This window comes from Poecilia reticulata, chromosome 13, assembly GCF_904066995.2.
Source record: "Poecilia reticulata chromosome 13, P_reticulata-male-v2, whole genome shotgun sequence".
Lineage (NCBI taxonomy): Eukaryota > Metazoa > Chordata > Actinopteri > Cyprinodontiformes > Poeciliidae > Poecilia > Poecilia reticulata.
This window is the reverse complement of record NC_088842.1, coordinates 26,682,410-26,699,893: the sequence shown is the minus strand read 5'-3', so window position 1 is coordinate 26,699,893 and position 17,484 is coordinate 26,682,410.

Genomic DNA, 17,484 nt, shown 5'->3' with positions numbered 1-17,484 from the left:
GAGCTGAATTATTAATAAACCTTCACCTACCTTCTACTACCTGGGTCCTTGGTGTACATCCCCACCGCACCCCCAACCACACATCATGACAATTCTATAGTTATTTAAGTTTTGCATACTTTTAGCTTTTTATGTGTGATAAATACTGCTTTAATAAAGCAATTACACAAGTGCACTATACATAATGCTTGGCTTTAAGCAGGCGTTGGGCTTTGGACATAGCTTTTCCTTTTTATTCTATTTAACACTATCCCTACAAAACTAGATATGCTTTGGTAGATTTCCATTACACAATAAAAAATTATACATTATTTTTATGTGTTTCTTTATCTGAGGAACTCTTTACCTAATACCAGATGTTTGGACTTAAGTCATGTGACTTGGAATTGAGACAGTTTTGAGTCACAAATGTTGTGACTTGAGACTCAACTTTAGAATATCATTAAATACTTTGGACTTAACGGACTTTCACACCAAAGACTTGTGACTTCACTTCATTTTGAACCATTTTGCTTGCTATCTTGACGTGCCATCTTACACCAAGAAGAAAGTGTTTTTTAATGGAACTGCCTACTCTGCAATTATGGTCATTTTGTGTTTTGGCGATTTACACGGTCTTTTCAGAGATTAAGAACTCTTTGGAGTCCTGCCAAGCTCGGTAAGAACAGTGTTGTGAGTAAGATTTTAAAACTCAACATCTTTCCTGATTAAATGAAGCATAAATAAGATTTGAAAAAAAATGCTCACCAGCTGTTCTGTACAGTTCTTCAAAAGATCCCAATGTTTGCCAGCACAAGACTTCCTTTACTCCCTAGAAGAGTTTACAAACTATGTCACAGCTGATATTTACCGAAGTGACCTCTGCAGGTGAAGCTTTCCTTTAGTCAAACACGTCATCAATAAAATCAAGTGTGTATAAGCAGTCATAAACAACATTCAAATATTTACCAAGTGCAGATTTAGACTTGCTTGCAAGAGAAATAGGACTCTTTTTAAATGCAGACCCTTAATGGATTTAACAGTTTCCCATATAAGGAGGAAGTTTCAGGACTCGGTAGACTTTGTGCTTTCTTTTCACATTTTATTTTAGTGAATTCAAGTCCCTGCTTAAAATTGCTTTTCCAACTCTCTGCTACGAGTAATGTCTCCTTTTAAAGGTCTGGCCAAATTCAGTCAATCAGTCCAAAACTTCAAAGTCCAAAAATTTACTTTCACGCTTCTGTCTTTGTTAATAACTATCATTAGAAATAATTTCCCATCCATCCACCCATTATCTCACACGCTTATCCCTCGTAGGGTTGCGAGGGGTGCTGGCGTCTATCTTTGGCAGTCAGCGGGCGAGAGGCCGAGTGAGTACACCCTGGACAGGTCACCAGTTCATCACAGAGAAATCACTTCTTAAAAAAAAAGAATGATAGTAGAACAGTGTTTTGTATTTCAGCTAGAAAACATGTCCTTAACAGATACTAACATGGCAAAAGTAAGCTGGTTTCTAGTTTAAACATTAGCTTGCTAGCTAACAGTTTCTTCGTTTTATAAAACTGAACTGTCACTGTGAGTAGACCGGATTTTTGACAGCAGGTGAAACTATAGATACTGTAAAAAATTAAATTTACCCCTGCATCTTCAGCAATGTATCAATTATGCATTTAATTTTGCAAAAAGCAAACATACAAATTCACATAATTTCATCATATTAATGTGTATTTTAAAAACGTATATATAGGACTAAAATAATATTTGATTTGAGCTAAATTTTCTTATTTAAGAGTGGCTTGGTCAACAGGCAAACTGGTATACAGAGTGCAAATTGTTAATGTGAGTCTGAAATAAATAAATTGTAAAAACTATCTCACATCAGTATAAAAAACAAAATAATATATTTGGAAGTTTTACCGCTTTCAGCTGCAGTCTCACAGGAATTAATGACATGCAGCAACTTCCATGAACGTTTCTCAAACAAATACAGGGATGTTTTTTTCAATTTTCATAACAAACACTCTTGCAAAAATGTACATTGCAAAGCACATGTAGCCTATAGCAAAACTTTGGAACAGTTTGTTTTTTTCATTCCCATCATGGCCTTTCTGAACACATACAACATTTCATTGGACCTGACAACTTATTTTGATTTATAATCTATCAGAAGACAACTCCTGATGGAAGGACACCTGAGGATACAACATCCCTTCCTTCTTCAGTCATATATCACACTCAGGTTTAACATCTTTCATTATCTGGGCCAACCCAAATGCTCTGAAACATTATATAAGCCCCGGCTTGCAGGGCAGCTTGCATGACATCATGAAGATTTAACCATTTCAGACCTTACCTAGTCTTTCGTTCTACTTGTTTTGCATTTTGAATGTATTCCATTTCTTCATTTTGTCAGTGACATAATTATAGATTTCCTTCACTTTAAGGCTGCCTTTTTTTTTACTTGCCGTAAAAACCTCACACACCTGGCAGGTGATTTTCACGAGGGATTTAAATCCAACAGAAAATTAGTCTCTTGTCTAAGCAGGAGTTTAGAAAGTCAAGCAGTAAAATTCAAACTCGACCATAATTTTCTGATTACTAGGCAGGAAGACAGCTGGGTGTTTGCATCTGGAATCAGATGGCGTGCCAATGAGTTGTCCACAGGTTTCAGAGGCATTTATAGCCAGTCTCTTGGGGTATCAGGTGTTTAAGAGAGCAGTTGCTACCTATTTGCAAACAATGTCCCTGAATCTATTCCTGCTTGGATATGGAACACATAGTTCTTTCCCTCTGCATAAGCACTTTTTTTCCCATCTTTGCCTTTACACTAATAAATCTGAACAACTTTTTGGACTAGAATTTACAAAAACTATAATCGATCATTGAGTTTTATTATTGATATGGCACAATGGAAAATACTAAATTAAATAAAATGTTTGTAATCAATAACTCACAATCATATTTTGATCACATTTTTTATGAAACGGCAATATCTTACTATATAACAAAGTTTTTAAATTTAAAAAAGGATTCTGGGAAAATCCAACCCCCTTCAATTTTCTGATGAAGATTTTTGCTAGACTTCCTCACATGAAAAGAGATGTTCATCAACCAGGTCAGGGTGGAGGTGATGTGGATGCCCAGGATGTTGTCCACATCTTCTGCCACCTCCTCCTGAATGAAGAGAGGTGGGTGGTCTGACCTCTTGGACCTTCCTCACATCTTCTATGACCTCTTTAGTCTTGTTAGTGTTGAATACCAGATTGTTAGACTAATACCAGCTGGGCAGCTGCTGAATCTTTTTTCTGTGGTGGTTCTCATCATTGTTGTTGTAAAATTTGTTCAGAAGTGTGTTTGTGTGGGTAGTGTGAAACAGCGTACACAGTCCTGCGGTGTGCCTGTGTTCAGGACCAGCAAAGATGATGTTTGGTCTCCTATTCTCACCACCTGAGGCTGGTTGGTGAGAAATTCACCGACACAGAAGCACACTGATATTAAAAGTCCCAGGTTGTAGAGCTTTACTATCAGGTAATATTGGGTTATAATGTGAAATAATGACCTTTAGTCCGCAGATAGTAGTCTAACTATAGTAATTGTCATAATTCTGTAAGTGTGTCAGGGCTATATGTAGTGCAATGTAGGCGGTATCCTCTTGTTTAGATGGATTAAGGTTGTACTGCAGTTTTAAAGCACTGTTGTACTGGTCCTTTAAATTTTCGCCTTGACTGCGCAACTTTCAAAGCAACATCCCCACCATCTGAGGAAACTAAGAATGGTGAGATTAAATGACTCATTCTTTTAATGGATTATTTTTTCTATAATCAGTCACTCCACAAACACGGTGTTATGACTATTCCAGCACTACTTTTCACCTAGCCTGGCCATTACTGTGCTACGCAATTCCACTCATCTGGGATTTCTCTCAGGATGCATTTCATTTCATCTGATTCCTGGCCAATCAGTGTAGGAGTAGTTGTGAACATTAACATCTAATAGGTTTTTGAATTGCAGTCTGATTATGACTGTAGTTTTGCAAAGGAAAGTAAATTTGCCTCGCAAAACCTGCAGCTCTCTTAACAATGATCTCGTTTGGCTTGTCACTTTTCTCTTTGAAGTGGGGGAGGGATATCTTTTTGGGGGGGGGGTTAACAGTACATGCAATTTCCGGCAATTGCTTAAAACTTCAACAGATTCCATGCCTCAAGCAAGCAATTATTTCTCAATACCCAAAGGTCCAGACCCTCTGGAAGAAGGAAAGGGTAGAACAAGGGACTGGGTTTTACCAGGCTATTTTTCCCCTAACAGAACCCAGTTAGTCAACAAGTTTCCATTTAATTTTCTTTTTTGCCCCTATGTTTTTTAAAGGTATTCTTTTGTAATGTGTGAGTTATTTTTGAAGTGCTAGTTGGGGTGCATTCCCTGCTACGGTAGCAAGACAGTTTCCCACCAAAGTCCTCAGTTCTATTGCCCTGCTTGGGTTTTATGTTTTCCTTCTCCAACCAAGGTGGATCAGTTCTTCATTACTCAAGGTGGATCAGTTCTTCATTACTCCCATGACAAACACTGCACCCAACACATTTCTTACTTTGTGTTTCTGATTTGTCTATTTATAATTTAACTGTCTTAGAGTTCTGTAGAGGACTTCGGGTGCTGAGGGGGTTAGCGACATGACAAGAACAGCACATAGCTACCTGGATAAGTAAGGAGGAAGCTGCAAGTGCACAGTATATGCAGAGCTCCCATCACTGTGAATGCCTCCAACATGGCTGCACATCTGGGACTTTTAGAATTTGATGATGTCAGAGAAACCACCTTGTAATGACCAAGTCTCATATAACAGACTTATCCTCAAAGACATCTGGTGCACTTAAACCAACTTAATCTCAGTATCTTTATAACCAAAAAAGCCGCAATTTTCCTTAAAAACAGCATAGAAATTTATTGGTCTAGAACTTTCTGACTTAGCCAGAAAGTTCTGGCAAGCATGTAATGATTATCTTAGTGTTGGATTGAAAATCATTAAAGAAACAGTTCATCCTGCTAATAACATTTTCTGCTCTCTACTGCCATGGAAAAGGTTCAAAAAGCACCAGGTCCAGCTCCACACAGTTCTGACTTAGTGTTTCCTCAGACAGTGAGGAACTTCAACTCTCCTGAACCCTCTGCTTTCCTTCATAAGGTATGTCCCTCTGCATTTTGTTGCCAAAAAAACTGACACAATCCAGTCCAGATTTTCAGATCTTCAAATCTTTTATGGAAAGCTCAATTGCCTTTATATGAATCCATGTTTTGTTGTAAGATGTATTCCATTGCCTTGTGAGTTTTGAGTAAAACCACCAAGGTAAATTACAGGTGAGCTTTATCTTTTTTGGCAACAAGTATTTGAGCTGAATTGACGTTCTCAATAACATACATTCATTGTTGCTCTATAACTTAATTAGACACTTGTGTATTTGCTTTGGGTCGATATCATGCCTCCAAAGATATTCCACGTCCATGCCGGGGTCTTAGGAGTGCAGTACGCTGCTTAGACAACATTCTGCAGCTACCAAAGCACAAGTGCGATTGTTATTGTGCACATGGGAAATGCAGTGAAATAAAACTGCAGATGTCTGCCTCATGAAATATTTTAGTCAGATTAGTTGTCATGAGATCAATACTGTAATTCACTTTAGAAATAGCATCCTGGCTGAGGTCGAGCACTTCAGAAGTCAAGTTGTTGCAAAGTTCACCACTCTGAATGAGTAAATTAACAATTACAAACATTGTTTTCAACTAAACATTTGTGTGTGCTTCTGAAAAATGTTTTCAAATAGGAATTTGGCAGTTCATCCATCAAGTATGTTTAAATAAATCCACAAAAATAATTATGAAGAGATGAAAAAGAAATCTAAGAATTCCAGTTTCAAGTGATCAGAGTAAAGTGTTCCAAATGCTTGAAGAGTTGTTTTTTGTTTTTTTATTCGAATGATTAAAGAAGTGGATTATGTCTTTTTCCATTACCTTTGCAAGCATCCAAAAGCAACATGAGAACACAATATAATTTCTTTGAACGTTTAAATATGTGGTTTTTATGCCGCAGAATGTTTTATTAAATGCAGCATTTGAAACGATTTTCAATTGTTGAATTTTATTTTGAAACACGTTTTAACTTTAGGTCAAATCAAATAAGCTGACATTCAATATAGTGTTAACTCTTTTTGTCAACTTCTACATTTCTTCATTGTCAATATTGTCAGTGTTGCTGCTGAGCACGTAGGTGGAGAGAGACATCTTATTTTCCTTCAAGATCAGTGAAATGACGGCTACTCCCAGTCCCCTTTTGAATCATTCTCCCAGAGTCATCAGCCACGTAGATGGGATTCCCTGTGCTTTTCTGGTCCAGATCCCCCGTCTGCTTTTTCTTCCACTCTTCTTTCCCTCTTTCTTCCAGCAGGTGGTTTCCAAAAACACAGAGTTATGTGTATTCCTTTCTGTTTTGTTTTTTTTTCCAAAACAGTAAATGTTAAAACTGAGAAAAACATTTGAACATATGTATTTAATCAGATGTGTAAGTTTACCAGATAAACCAGTGGTGAGAGAGTGTATGTTTGTGAGAAAAGCCTATGAGCACAGTACAGATTCTGATTGTTTGTGTGTGTGTGTAGATGTGTGTGCGCGTGTGTGTGCGTGTGCGCCCGTGCGTGTGTGTGTGTGTGTGTGTGTGTGTGTGTGTGTGTGTGTGTGTGTGTGTGTGTGTGTGTGTGTGTGTGTGTGTGTGTGTGTGTGTGTGTGTGTGTACGTGCGTGTGTGTGTGCGTGTATGTGTAATTCCAAGCAAAATCTAAATGCACTTCAATGGCTTTTGTAAGTCTTTAAAAAATACATGGCTGTACAAATGTGTTTGTCTTTTCTTTTGTCCTGCAGAAACGTTTTCAGTTTCATTATAAATGTGTCAGTAATAGTTGAATTTTCCTTACCTTAGGGGACTTTTCATAATGTTACATCAGAATTTGCACAATTGAAAATATGGCTTTGTGGATTCCTAAAATTCTACCCAGTGGCAAAGTAAAGCTTTCAAAGATGGGGACATGTTAAACTTCACTTGAACTGTGTTTTTTGGAGTTTGATTGACATTAATCACACCCTTGTTACTTTTTTTTTTTTTTTTTTTTTTTTTTACATTTGTTATATATGGGGTAAACTTTAGAAAGCCTTCTGTCCTGTTGACTTATGCAACACAAAACCAGTGATCATCTCAGTTTGTGGAAAAATTGAAAACGGTGAAAAATTCTGTGGAGCAGCACACAAAGAGGGAGATTTGTTGACTTTACAAGCACAAGTCTTTAACTTATTTTCCCCTTAAATATGAAAGGTACAGTGATGAATAATTCTCAGATAGCGCAATAGCATAGTACTCAGGGGATTAAAATGAGCCTTGAAAATATTCCCCACATTATTACACCACAAACAGCTATTGCTGGACCTATTGAAGACAGGACATAGCCATGTTTTTATGTTGGTAAAATCCAATAAGTTACAGTCCAAGTTACTTTGGTGAGCTCTGTGTATTGTAGCCTCAGTTTACAGCTTTTGACTAACAGGACTGGTACCCCGTTGGTTATCTGCCACAGTGGTTCATTTGCTTTCTGGCCCACGGTGTTGTGTGTCCTCTGCATACTTGGTCTTAATGAATGGTTTCTTGACCTGCTGCTGCCTTTATCATCTAAGTCCAGTTTTTCATTTTTCTCTGACTTCTGATATGAAAAAGACAATTTTATCCACCCAAACTTCTCTCTGCCTTTATTTTTCTGTTCTCCTTTTCAAACTATTCTCTGTAAACTCATGAGATGGTGTAAATCCCAGTAGATCAACTGTGTTTAAATTACTTACAATCCTGTCTGGCACCAACAAGCACACAATGTTCAAAGGCACCTAAATCCTATTCTTTTTTCAACTTTCAACTTCTTGTACAGATTCCTAAATGCATTTAGCTTCAGCCATGTGATTGGCTATTTGCAAGCGATACAAGTTGCTGCCAAGTTTAGTTTTTCTCCTCTAAAGTAGAAAAATTCCAGATACATTTAGTCCATGAAACATACTAATTAATAAAATGAAAGGACAGAAGAGAAAGTATTTGCAAAAGTTGTTTGCTTAAGCATGAGACAGCTCATAACCAAATGCTTCATGTTTTTGTTCTGCCTTTCTGTCACATTTGAATATCGCGTCCCACTTGCATGCACATGCCTCAAACTCAAATATAAAACGAAAACAAAGAAAACTTTTCATCCTCATAATTAAGTTTCAAAAGACAAGTCTTGTGTCAAAGTTTGCACATACTTTCGTCTTCGTGGTAAAGGTCAAACACTCACCCGAGTTGACAAAAAAAAGTACGTTTTTTGCTGGAGGGCAAGAATTTAGGAAGATTTACGCAGAAAGAACAAGAGTTTAACCAGGACCAGAGTTACTTTTAGAGGTTCTTTTAAGGTTTGAAAGAAACTTTATGCAATCATATCTTTATTTAATTCTAAAGCAAGACATTTTATGTTTATCAACCACAAAGTAGATATGATTTTATTTACAAATAACAGGTTGAATATTATAATGTATTGAGCACAATGGGATTAAAAATATCAACCAACACATATTCGTCAAATTTATTACATTATTAACGCTGCATTTTATTTTATTTTTCAAACTTTAGTGTGAAAACGTATTGTTTCAATCATTGCCTTCAGGTAAGACCTTATAGTGAATCCACACCTTAATGCAGCTGATAAATTCCTCCATCTGTGCTGACATGTTGAGAACATCTTCCACAGATTTAGCCAAAAGGCTTGTATGTCATGATCTGCCAGAACAAAGAACACGAGACAGCATTAGCCTGTTAGGATAACGCAGTGCAAGTAAATATTATGCTTCACTGTGTTTAGCTTCTTTTTATTTAAAATGCTTCAGCTAAAAAAAAAATAATCAGGGTATATTTTAAATGACATTTACAAACTTTGATGCATTTCCTTAACTGCGTCTAATTTTACTATGTTTTTATAATATCTCGCATGGATTATAAATACTTCTTTGAGTTAAAAGCTTAATTCTAGTAAAACACTCACAATGTTTCTCATCTCTGTCTCTTAGATCAGTGGTTGGCTGTCTCTGTGTTGATGTAGCAGACCCAGTATCTTTGGCCTTCCTCCTACATTTTCCTGTCAGTAATATTTTATTGTCCTGGGAAACAGCCCCAGCAAACCTTGCGTGAGTTTGTGAGTCTTCCATTCCTGGCTTTGTCATTAGAATGGCTCATCCTTTAAAAGTTTTTTACGTTTCGATAGTTTCCGGGTTTATTTGCAACATGCGCGGTACGGCATTATCTGAAAAGCATCAGGAGATAGAATAATTCATAATTATCATGACTTCGGATTTGATGTATGAGATGAAAACCTGGTTCACAATAAAGCTCTTTTCTTGTGTGTAAAGCTCTGCTAAAAAAAAAAAAAGAAAGTTTAAACATTAAGCTGATGTCTATAAAACAAGGTTCTTTTTAAACTTTTTAGTAGTACTCCGCTTTGCTGAGTTTAATTAATCAGCAGGGTGGCTCATGTTATCTAAATATATTTTAGGCATATTTATTGCACAGAAGATATGTGGTTCAGCATAAGAGTGTTTCTTAACCACATGACTGCAATTTAGCAGCTGAGCAAAACACAGCCAAAACTAAAACTGCCACTCCCTTTAATTGTAATTAAGTGACTAAAAAAAAAAAAAAAAAAAGACAAGTAAACAAGAACAGAAGCAAGTGGAATGGAAAGCCATGTTAGGGCAAAGTTTTAACCTCCAACAATGGAACCACCGCTGTTAGGTGCAGACTTAATAGATAGCATTTCACTATGCATTGCAAGGGTTTTCTTCTGTTATTGATTTTAATGTAAAACCCCATGATAACGGCTGTTGCTCTGAGAGGATGCGCCTCCAGCTCTGAGCAGTTCTCCTCACATTGCCTCTCAAATTCTTGGTGCATGTGTTTGTCATTATGGTAGTCGTATAACCTCTGCCTTTTATTCTTTCATTCTGCAGGTGCTCTCGACTAACCGTTCTAGTGTTTGTCAACATCTCCGTCCTGACAACCAGCAAACACTGATTTTTGGCATATGAAGGTCTTTCCATTTTGAGAGAGGGTTTCTCTCTCTCCAGGGCATCACCTAAAACTTTTAATATGTAATCCAAATTCAAAACCATTTCAAGAAAATGAGAACAGATTTTTCTTTTTTATTTTTTTTATTTAAGAGCTGAGTTTGGCCTTGACATTGCAACTCAAAACTTTGCAGCTTGTTGGCCTTAAAATAAGTCAAATTCCTCGGCTCCATATTTTAGAAGGGATCAACGGTGACATCCTTTTACTTTTTTATCCTTTTTTAAATCCAACTTTGTTTAATTTATGTTGGTGATGGCAATAGATAATGCATGTTCTTAATAAAAAGTAGAGCGTTGTTTCTAAACTCATCTCAGCGATTTACCGTTCATCTTCAGTCATAAACTGAGCCTTGGAGATATGCAAATTTGTTCCAATGCTCATCTGCTTTTCCTCTCTGCTGCCTCTGCGTTGTGATTTGACAGTGACAGAAAGCTCCAGGCTGAGGTGCTTCTGGCCTATGCAGGGCTCCCTCTGCACCCCTGTTCTGCCCCCACAACGATAAACACATTCTCCAGGCAAAGACCAGCCTGCAAAGAAGTCAACTTTTTTTTTTCCATGTAGCTCACTAGAACCTTTACAAACTCAAACACAAAGATCTTGTGATTTTCTTCTCATGACCAGGCCAAACCCACTGACACACCTGCTAACGGCACATTATGTCATAGAAAGCGTAGAATTTCTTTCACATCAGAATAAAAACGAGGTCTCAGTTATGGCACAGACATTCAAAACTCACATTCTGTGAGCTGTTCTTCCATTATAAATGTGAACCAATCTTTCATATCGTGGAAAAATATGATGTGTTTGCACATTCCGCTAACACGCTAGCAGAATGTGTTATTTCGACGTTCTTCTAATGTCTAAATAACACAATTACTGTGTTTGTTTCCATTAAATAAGAAATTTAAATGAAATCACATGCTTGTTCACTCAATAAGCCATTAAAAATCATGGCAGGGACAAATGTGAACAGTTACATGAAATATATTCAGAATTCAGCCATGGTGCTCGCACTCATCATCCATCAGCCGCATCAGAGGAGACGTCAATGTCCTATTTGACATTGGAGCGACAAAGCTCTGATGCTTGGGAGCAGTGATGCATGCAGCATTTTGGGGAAATTGTAGTTGCCTGTTTCACAGAAAAATGGATTCAACACGTTCGAATGTCACATGACTTTTTATGAACTCTGCAATGCTGTGAGAGCTCTGGTGGAGCCAGCTGCACGTTGTCTGGAAGAAGATAAAAACCTCTTACGACTTCCGTCGTCTTTTTCGTCAATAGTAACATCCAGCTGCTGATCACGTGACTTGTGTGATGAACAAAAAGTGTCTCCGTTGAAGTTTTGCGAAATATATCTGAAAATCCGTCTCATCCTAGTGCAAAAACTTTTAGTCAAAAAAGGAAATTTACTCTTGTAAATTCAATTTAAGCAACAATTTTATGTGACCATTTCTCTCCCAGTCCTACGCAAAGATTTCAGTTTACGCCTTAAAAACACAATAAACTGGTTATTGTATTGTTCCACTTTCTTGTGTTCCTAAAAGAACTTTAGCTGCATTACAGCTACTTCAGGACGGGGCTGCAAGAGTACTGACAAGGGTCAGAAAGTGAGCTCACGTCACACCAATTTTAAATTCTCTCCACTTGCTTCTTGTCCTCTTAAAATTCTTGTTAAACTCAATTGTAGTGCTTCAATTCCACTCACCTGGTTTGCCACAGTCTTATTTAGAAATAAAAGCCTCTTTATCTCAGTTTGTCTCTTCAGTCAGACAGTTTACAATAATTAACAGAACTGAATCTGCTTTTTGACTGTGTCAGAATATTAGCACAGGTTTGCTACAGCATCAGCCCACTGATCTTAGGTCTTGTGTTTTTCTTCTCATGACCTGAGAGCCGTGGATTGATCTCAGGTCATGAGGCAAGTTGAAACTGTGATTTACTGCGTCTGCATGTCAAGCTGCTGTACCTCACATGGAGTTTGCTGTATCTTTGCATCTTAGGCTTAGACGAATCTGCTGCAGGGAACACGTCTGCACAGTATATTTGTCAGGTTTCTTAAACACAGACTGGAAAGAAATCTGTGGGAGAACAATGAGGTCTTGCATTAATTGGAATCATGTGTTCATTATTTACGTTCTCCTCTTTGTCTGGTGTGTATTCATCTCATTCTGTGTGTTGTCATGATAAGTCTCATTCACAAATATTGCGAATACTGTTTTTTCTTGCATGGCAGCGATTACAAAACATTTGTACTGCACTGCTCTGCCTTGCTGTCAGCACAATAGATTGCTGTGTTAAATGTAATTATTCTGAACTTCTCCGACATAACTTGCTTGATGCTCTGCTAGCTTGTTTAATATCATCCAAGAAGTTATAAATACATAACGTACCACAAAGTGTATGGGTGTACACACGAAGTTTAACGAGCATTAAAGCTGCATATCAGCAGTCTTTGAACCTAATGGGTCTCTTTCATGTCTGATGACATTTGGATTTACCCATGCAGAGTTTTAAGAGGGACTGGATAGAAATGAAGCGTTTGATTTTTGGCATGGAACCTGGAGCTGGTTTACACGGATGATGCTTCTTCCTGAGCTCTTTTCATTTTCTTCTGACCCATACTGTACTCTGGTTTCAAAGAAATGGCAAACTTAAAGCTGTATGATCTGGCAAATTAATCCATTAATCTTTTTAAGATTTCATTTGAGATCATGCTGTTTTCATCCTATGTAGCGCGCAGAAGAAAAAATAGCAAAGAAACTGCAAGAGGTTAACGGCATTATAATCCATCCTGCTAAATAAATAAGACAGTGAAAGTGCACAAAAAGTAAACACAACACAAGAATGAGATAACAGTGTCCTTGTTAAAATTATTTGATTTGAAAAGGCACCAAAATGAGGTTTTAGTTATATGGGAAAACAGAGTCAGCAAAAGCGAGGCAGTGGCAAAAACAGTTTTATGAACTTTTTTATGGTACTAAATCGACACTGTAAAAGCTAACAGTAAACACATGGAGAGAATCCTCAGAGCAGCTTATGAAAGTGAGGACAACTTCACTGTCATTGCAAGTTCATATTGGGGTTTTTGCATATAATTATCCAAAAGTAAATTAACATTATTGCAATTTAATTATATCTTCATCTGTAACCCAGTGTACATTTTGAAAAAGGTCAACTCTGAAACTCCTGACAAGCAACTGAGCATCAGCAGTACACCGCCTGCTCATCATTTAATACTGGCTGCATTCCTCATTCCCCACTGGGTTTCATCATCTGTTTCAGTAGCAGGCATTATAGCTGGAGTAATGAAATCAGTATTTCTTTAAAATTTAAACAATTTGCAGAGAGAATAAAGAATTTAAAAAAAAAGAGAGGACAGGAAAATAAAGAAAATAGCGATGACCAGCTGCACCTTCTCCTGTAAAGAGATTAGTGTCCCAACAGGCTGAGCTGAACATATGGAGCTCATATGTCAACTAACAGCAAGAACACAGTACATGTATTAGCAGCTTGTTTCACTTACCCACATTAACCATTGTTCTACTCACCATGAGAAAATGTTGTAAATCTACAGCTTCCTTTAAGATTCTGATAAAAAGTCTGTTAATACAACCAACAACAGGGAGACATGCCATCTACTTTCTGTACAACAGTTTAATTTCATGCACATGTAATGTAAATCTTAGAGAAATACAATTTTAGGAGAAATACAATTTTAGGAGCTGCCTATTTTATTCTAAGAATATTTAAATTAGAATGTCCAATATTTGGCCTGAGAGATTTAAACCGGACACAGAAGTGAACTAAGGTCCTTCTGTATCTACTTCACATGTGTGAAGAGCGTGTCCAGTCCCAGCTCTGTGGTATCTGCGCATGATGAATGTTGGAAACCCGTCAAAGTGAAGGCGAGATGAGACTGATGTTTATCATATTGCCTTCAGGCTCAGAGCATCTATCACAGAAAAAATCTGGTGACGATGAGGAGAGTAAAGCAGGCGCTGGATCAATTACTTCTAACACTTGAGTGGTTAAATATTCATGCTGCTTTTATTATCCTGCTCAAATTTATGTCCATCTGCTTATAAAAAAGTCATTTAGTAGCCATTTCAGAAATGTTGGAGATAGCATTTTTTACAAGCTTAGACTAAATATATTGACATGACCACAAGCCTTATGTTGTCCATGTTTGACTAGTCATCCTTATTTAAGATAGGATTTGGCACCCTCTACAGATCTTGAAGGCAGTATACACAAAGCTTAATTGAGGTGAATTTCCCCTCTGTGAGACAATAAATGACATATTTGTCAAACTCAAGTTCTAACTCCTACCCACCATAGTGTTTTTTTTTGTGTGGACCTGTAGAGGGATGCAAAAATAACCTTCAAAAATCAGTTGTGTGTTTAAATACTATCAATCAAATTAAAACTGTTTTTATCTGTACTGCCAAATTGCATCTATGTGAAAAGATGTTCAGTATTATTTATTTCGTGAGACACTCATTGAATGCAGAAGCAACAATTTATTAATATTTTAACAGTTTGTTAATGGGGTTCATCAATACATTCTGTACATGTATGATCTTGATTGGTATGACCTAAAATGAAAATAAGTTTGACACCTCTGATAGACTATTTCTATTTTATATTTAAATTATAATTTATGTGTCTTCATGTGTTTGCCATTAGCACTCTGTAATAATGGCAAGAAGCAAATCTGTTAGAGATACATTGAAGAAACGAATAATGCTGCAGTTACATGTAAGACCGCAAGAGGGCAGTGATTGAATTCAGGTCAAAAGAGTACTTCAAGGCTTAAAGCGATTTTTTCCCCCCTAAAAGCTCAGTTGTAAATTATGGAAGCCCATTTCCGCCATGAAAAAAAAAAAAAGCTAAACAGGAAGTCATAATTATGAGATTTAAAGTCATAATTTCGACTTTCAAAGTCATAATTATGAGATTTAAAGTCATAATTTCGACTTTCAAAGTCATAATTATGACTTTCAAAGTCATAATTTCGACTTTCAAAGTCATAATTATGAGATTTAAAGTCATAATTTCGACTTTCAAAGTCATAATTTCGACTTTCAAAGTCATAATTATGAGATTTAAAGTCATAATTTCGACTTTCAAAGTCATAATTTCGACTTTCAAAGTCATAATTATGACTTTCAAAGTCATAATTTCGACTTTCAAAGTCATAATTATGACTTTCAAAGTCATAATTTCGACTTTGAAAGTCATAATTATGAGATTTAAAGTCATAATTTCGACTTTCAAAGTCATAATTATGACTTTCAAAGTCATAATTTCGACTTTCAAAGTCATAATTATGAGATTTAAAGTCATAATTTCGACTTTCAAAGTCATAATTATGAGATTTAAAGTCATAATTTCGACTTTCAAAGTCATAATTATGACTTTCAAAGTCATAATTTCGACTTTCAAAGTCATAATTATGAGATTTAAAGTCATAATTTCGACTTTCAAAGTCATAATTTCGACTTTCAAAGTCATAATTATGAGATTTAAAGTCATAATTTCGACTTTCAAAGTCATAATTTCGACTTTCAAAGTCATAATTATGACTTTCAAAGTCATAATTTCGACTTTCAAAGTCATAATTATGAGATTTAAAGTCATAATTTCGACTTTCAAAGTCATAATTATGAGATTTAAAGTCATAATTTCGACTTTCAAAGTCATAATTTCGACTTTCAAAGTCATAATTATGACTTTCAAAGTCATAATTTCGACTTTCAAAGTCATAATTATGACTTTCAAAGTCATAATTTCGACTTTGAAAGTCATAATTATGAGATTTAAAGTCATAATTTCGACTTTCAAAGTCATAATTATGACTTTCAAAGTCATAATTTCGACTTTCAAAGTCATAATTATGAGATTTAAAGTCATAATTTCGACTTTCAAAGTCATAATTATGAGATTTAAAGTCATAATTTCGACTTTCAAAGTCATAATTATGACTTTCAAAGTCATAATTTCGACTTTCAAAGTCATAATTATGAGATTTAAAGTCATAATTTCGACTTTCAAAGTCATAATTTCGACTTTCAAAGTCATAATTATGAGATTTAAAGTCATAATTTCGACTTTCAAAGTCATAATTTCGACTTTCAAAGTCATAATTATGACTTTCAAAGTCATAATTTCGACTTTCAAAGTCATAATTATGAGATTTAAAGTCATAATTTCGACTTTCAAAGTCATAATTATGAGATTTAAAGTCATAATTTCGACTTTCAAAGTCATAATTTCGACTTTCAAAGTCATAATTATGACTTTCAAAGTCATAATTTCGACTTTCAAAGTCATAATTATGAGATTTAAAGTCATAATTTCGACTTTCAAAGTCATAATTATGAGATTTAAAGTCATAATTTCGACTTTCAAAGTCATAATTATGAGATTTAAAGTCATAATTTCGACTTTCAAAGTCATAATTATGACTTTCAAAGTCATAATTTCGACTTTCAAAGTCATAATTATGAGATTCAAAGTCATAATTTCGACTTTTCCAAAAAAGTAGACATGCTGTCTTGTATGAGATTTACACAGTATTCCATTTGATTTGTCTAACCAGTAAAACACAGATTTTTCTCCTTTTAATGGATTATAAACAAATTGAGGAGTATTTCAGATGTGGTTTAACCAATGATGAAATTCTTGCTTTGCTGGCTGAGGTTCATGGGGTTATTCTTAGCAAGAGGACACTAGAAAGGATTCTTAATAAGAAGAAACTTTGGCGCCGAAAGAACAAAACTGATGTGAGTGGAGTGGCAGCTTTCATTCGTCAGCAACTTGAAACCTCTGGACAATGTCACGGATATCGATGGATGCACCAAAAATGCTGGATGAATGGTATTGTTACAGACAGGGAAACAGTTCGAGTCCTTTTACGCTTACTAGATGGTGAAGGAGTGGACCTAAGGTCAAGAAATCGACTGAGGAGACGGATTTACTATAGTCGTGGTCCAAACTATGTTTGGCATATGGACGGCTATGATAAGCTGAAACCATTTGGAATTGGGATCAATGGTTGCATTGACGGTTTTTCCAGAAGGCTGATATGGCTTGAGGCATACAAAACAAATAATGATCCAAGAGTCATTGCTGGATACTTCATGGATGCAGTGATTAATGCTGAGGGTTGTCCTGAAAGACTGAGAGTGGATTTAGGGACAGAAAATGTTAATGCAGCTGGCATGCAAAGATATTTGCATCTTACAGAAGATCAACCTGAAAGTGATAATGTAATATCTGGTCCAAGCACTGGAAATCAGCGGATTGAAAGATGGTGGTTGACCCTGCGAA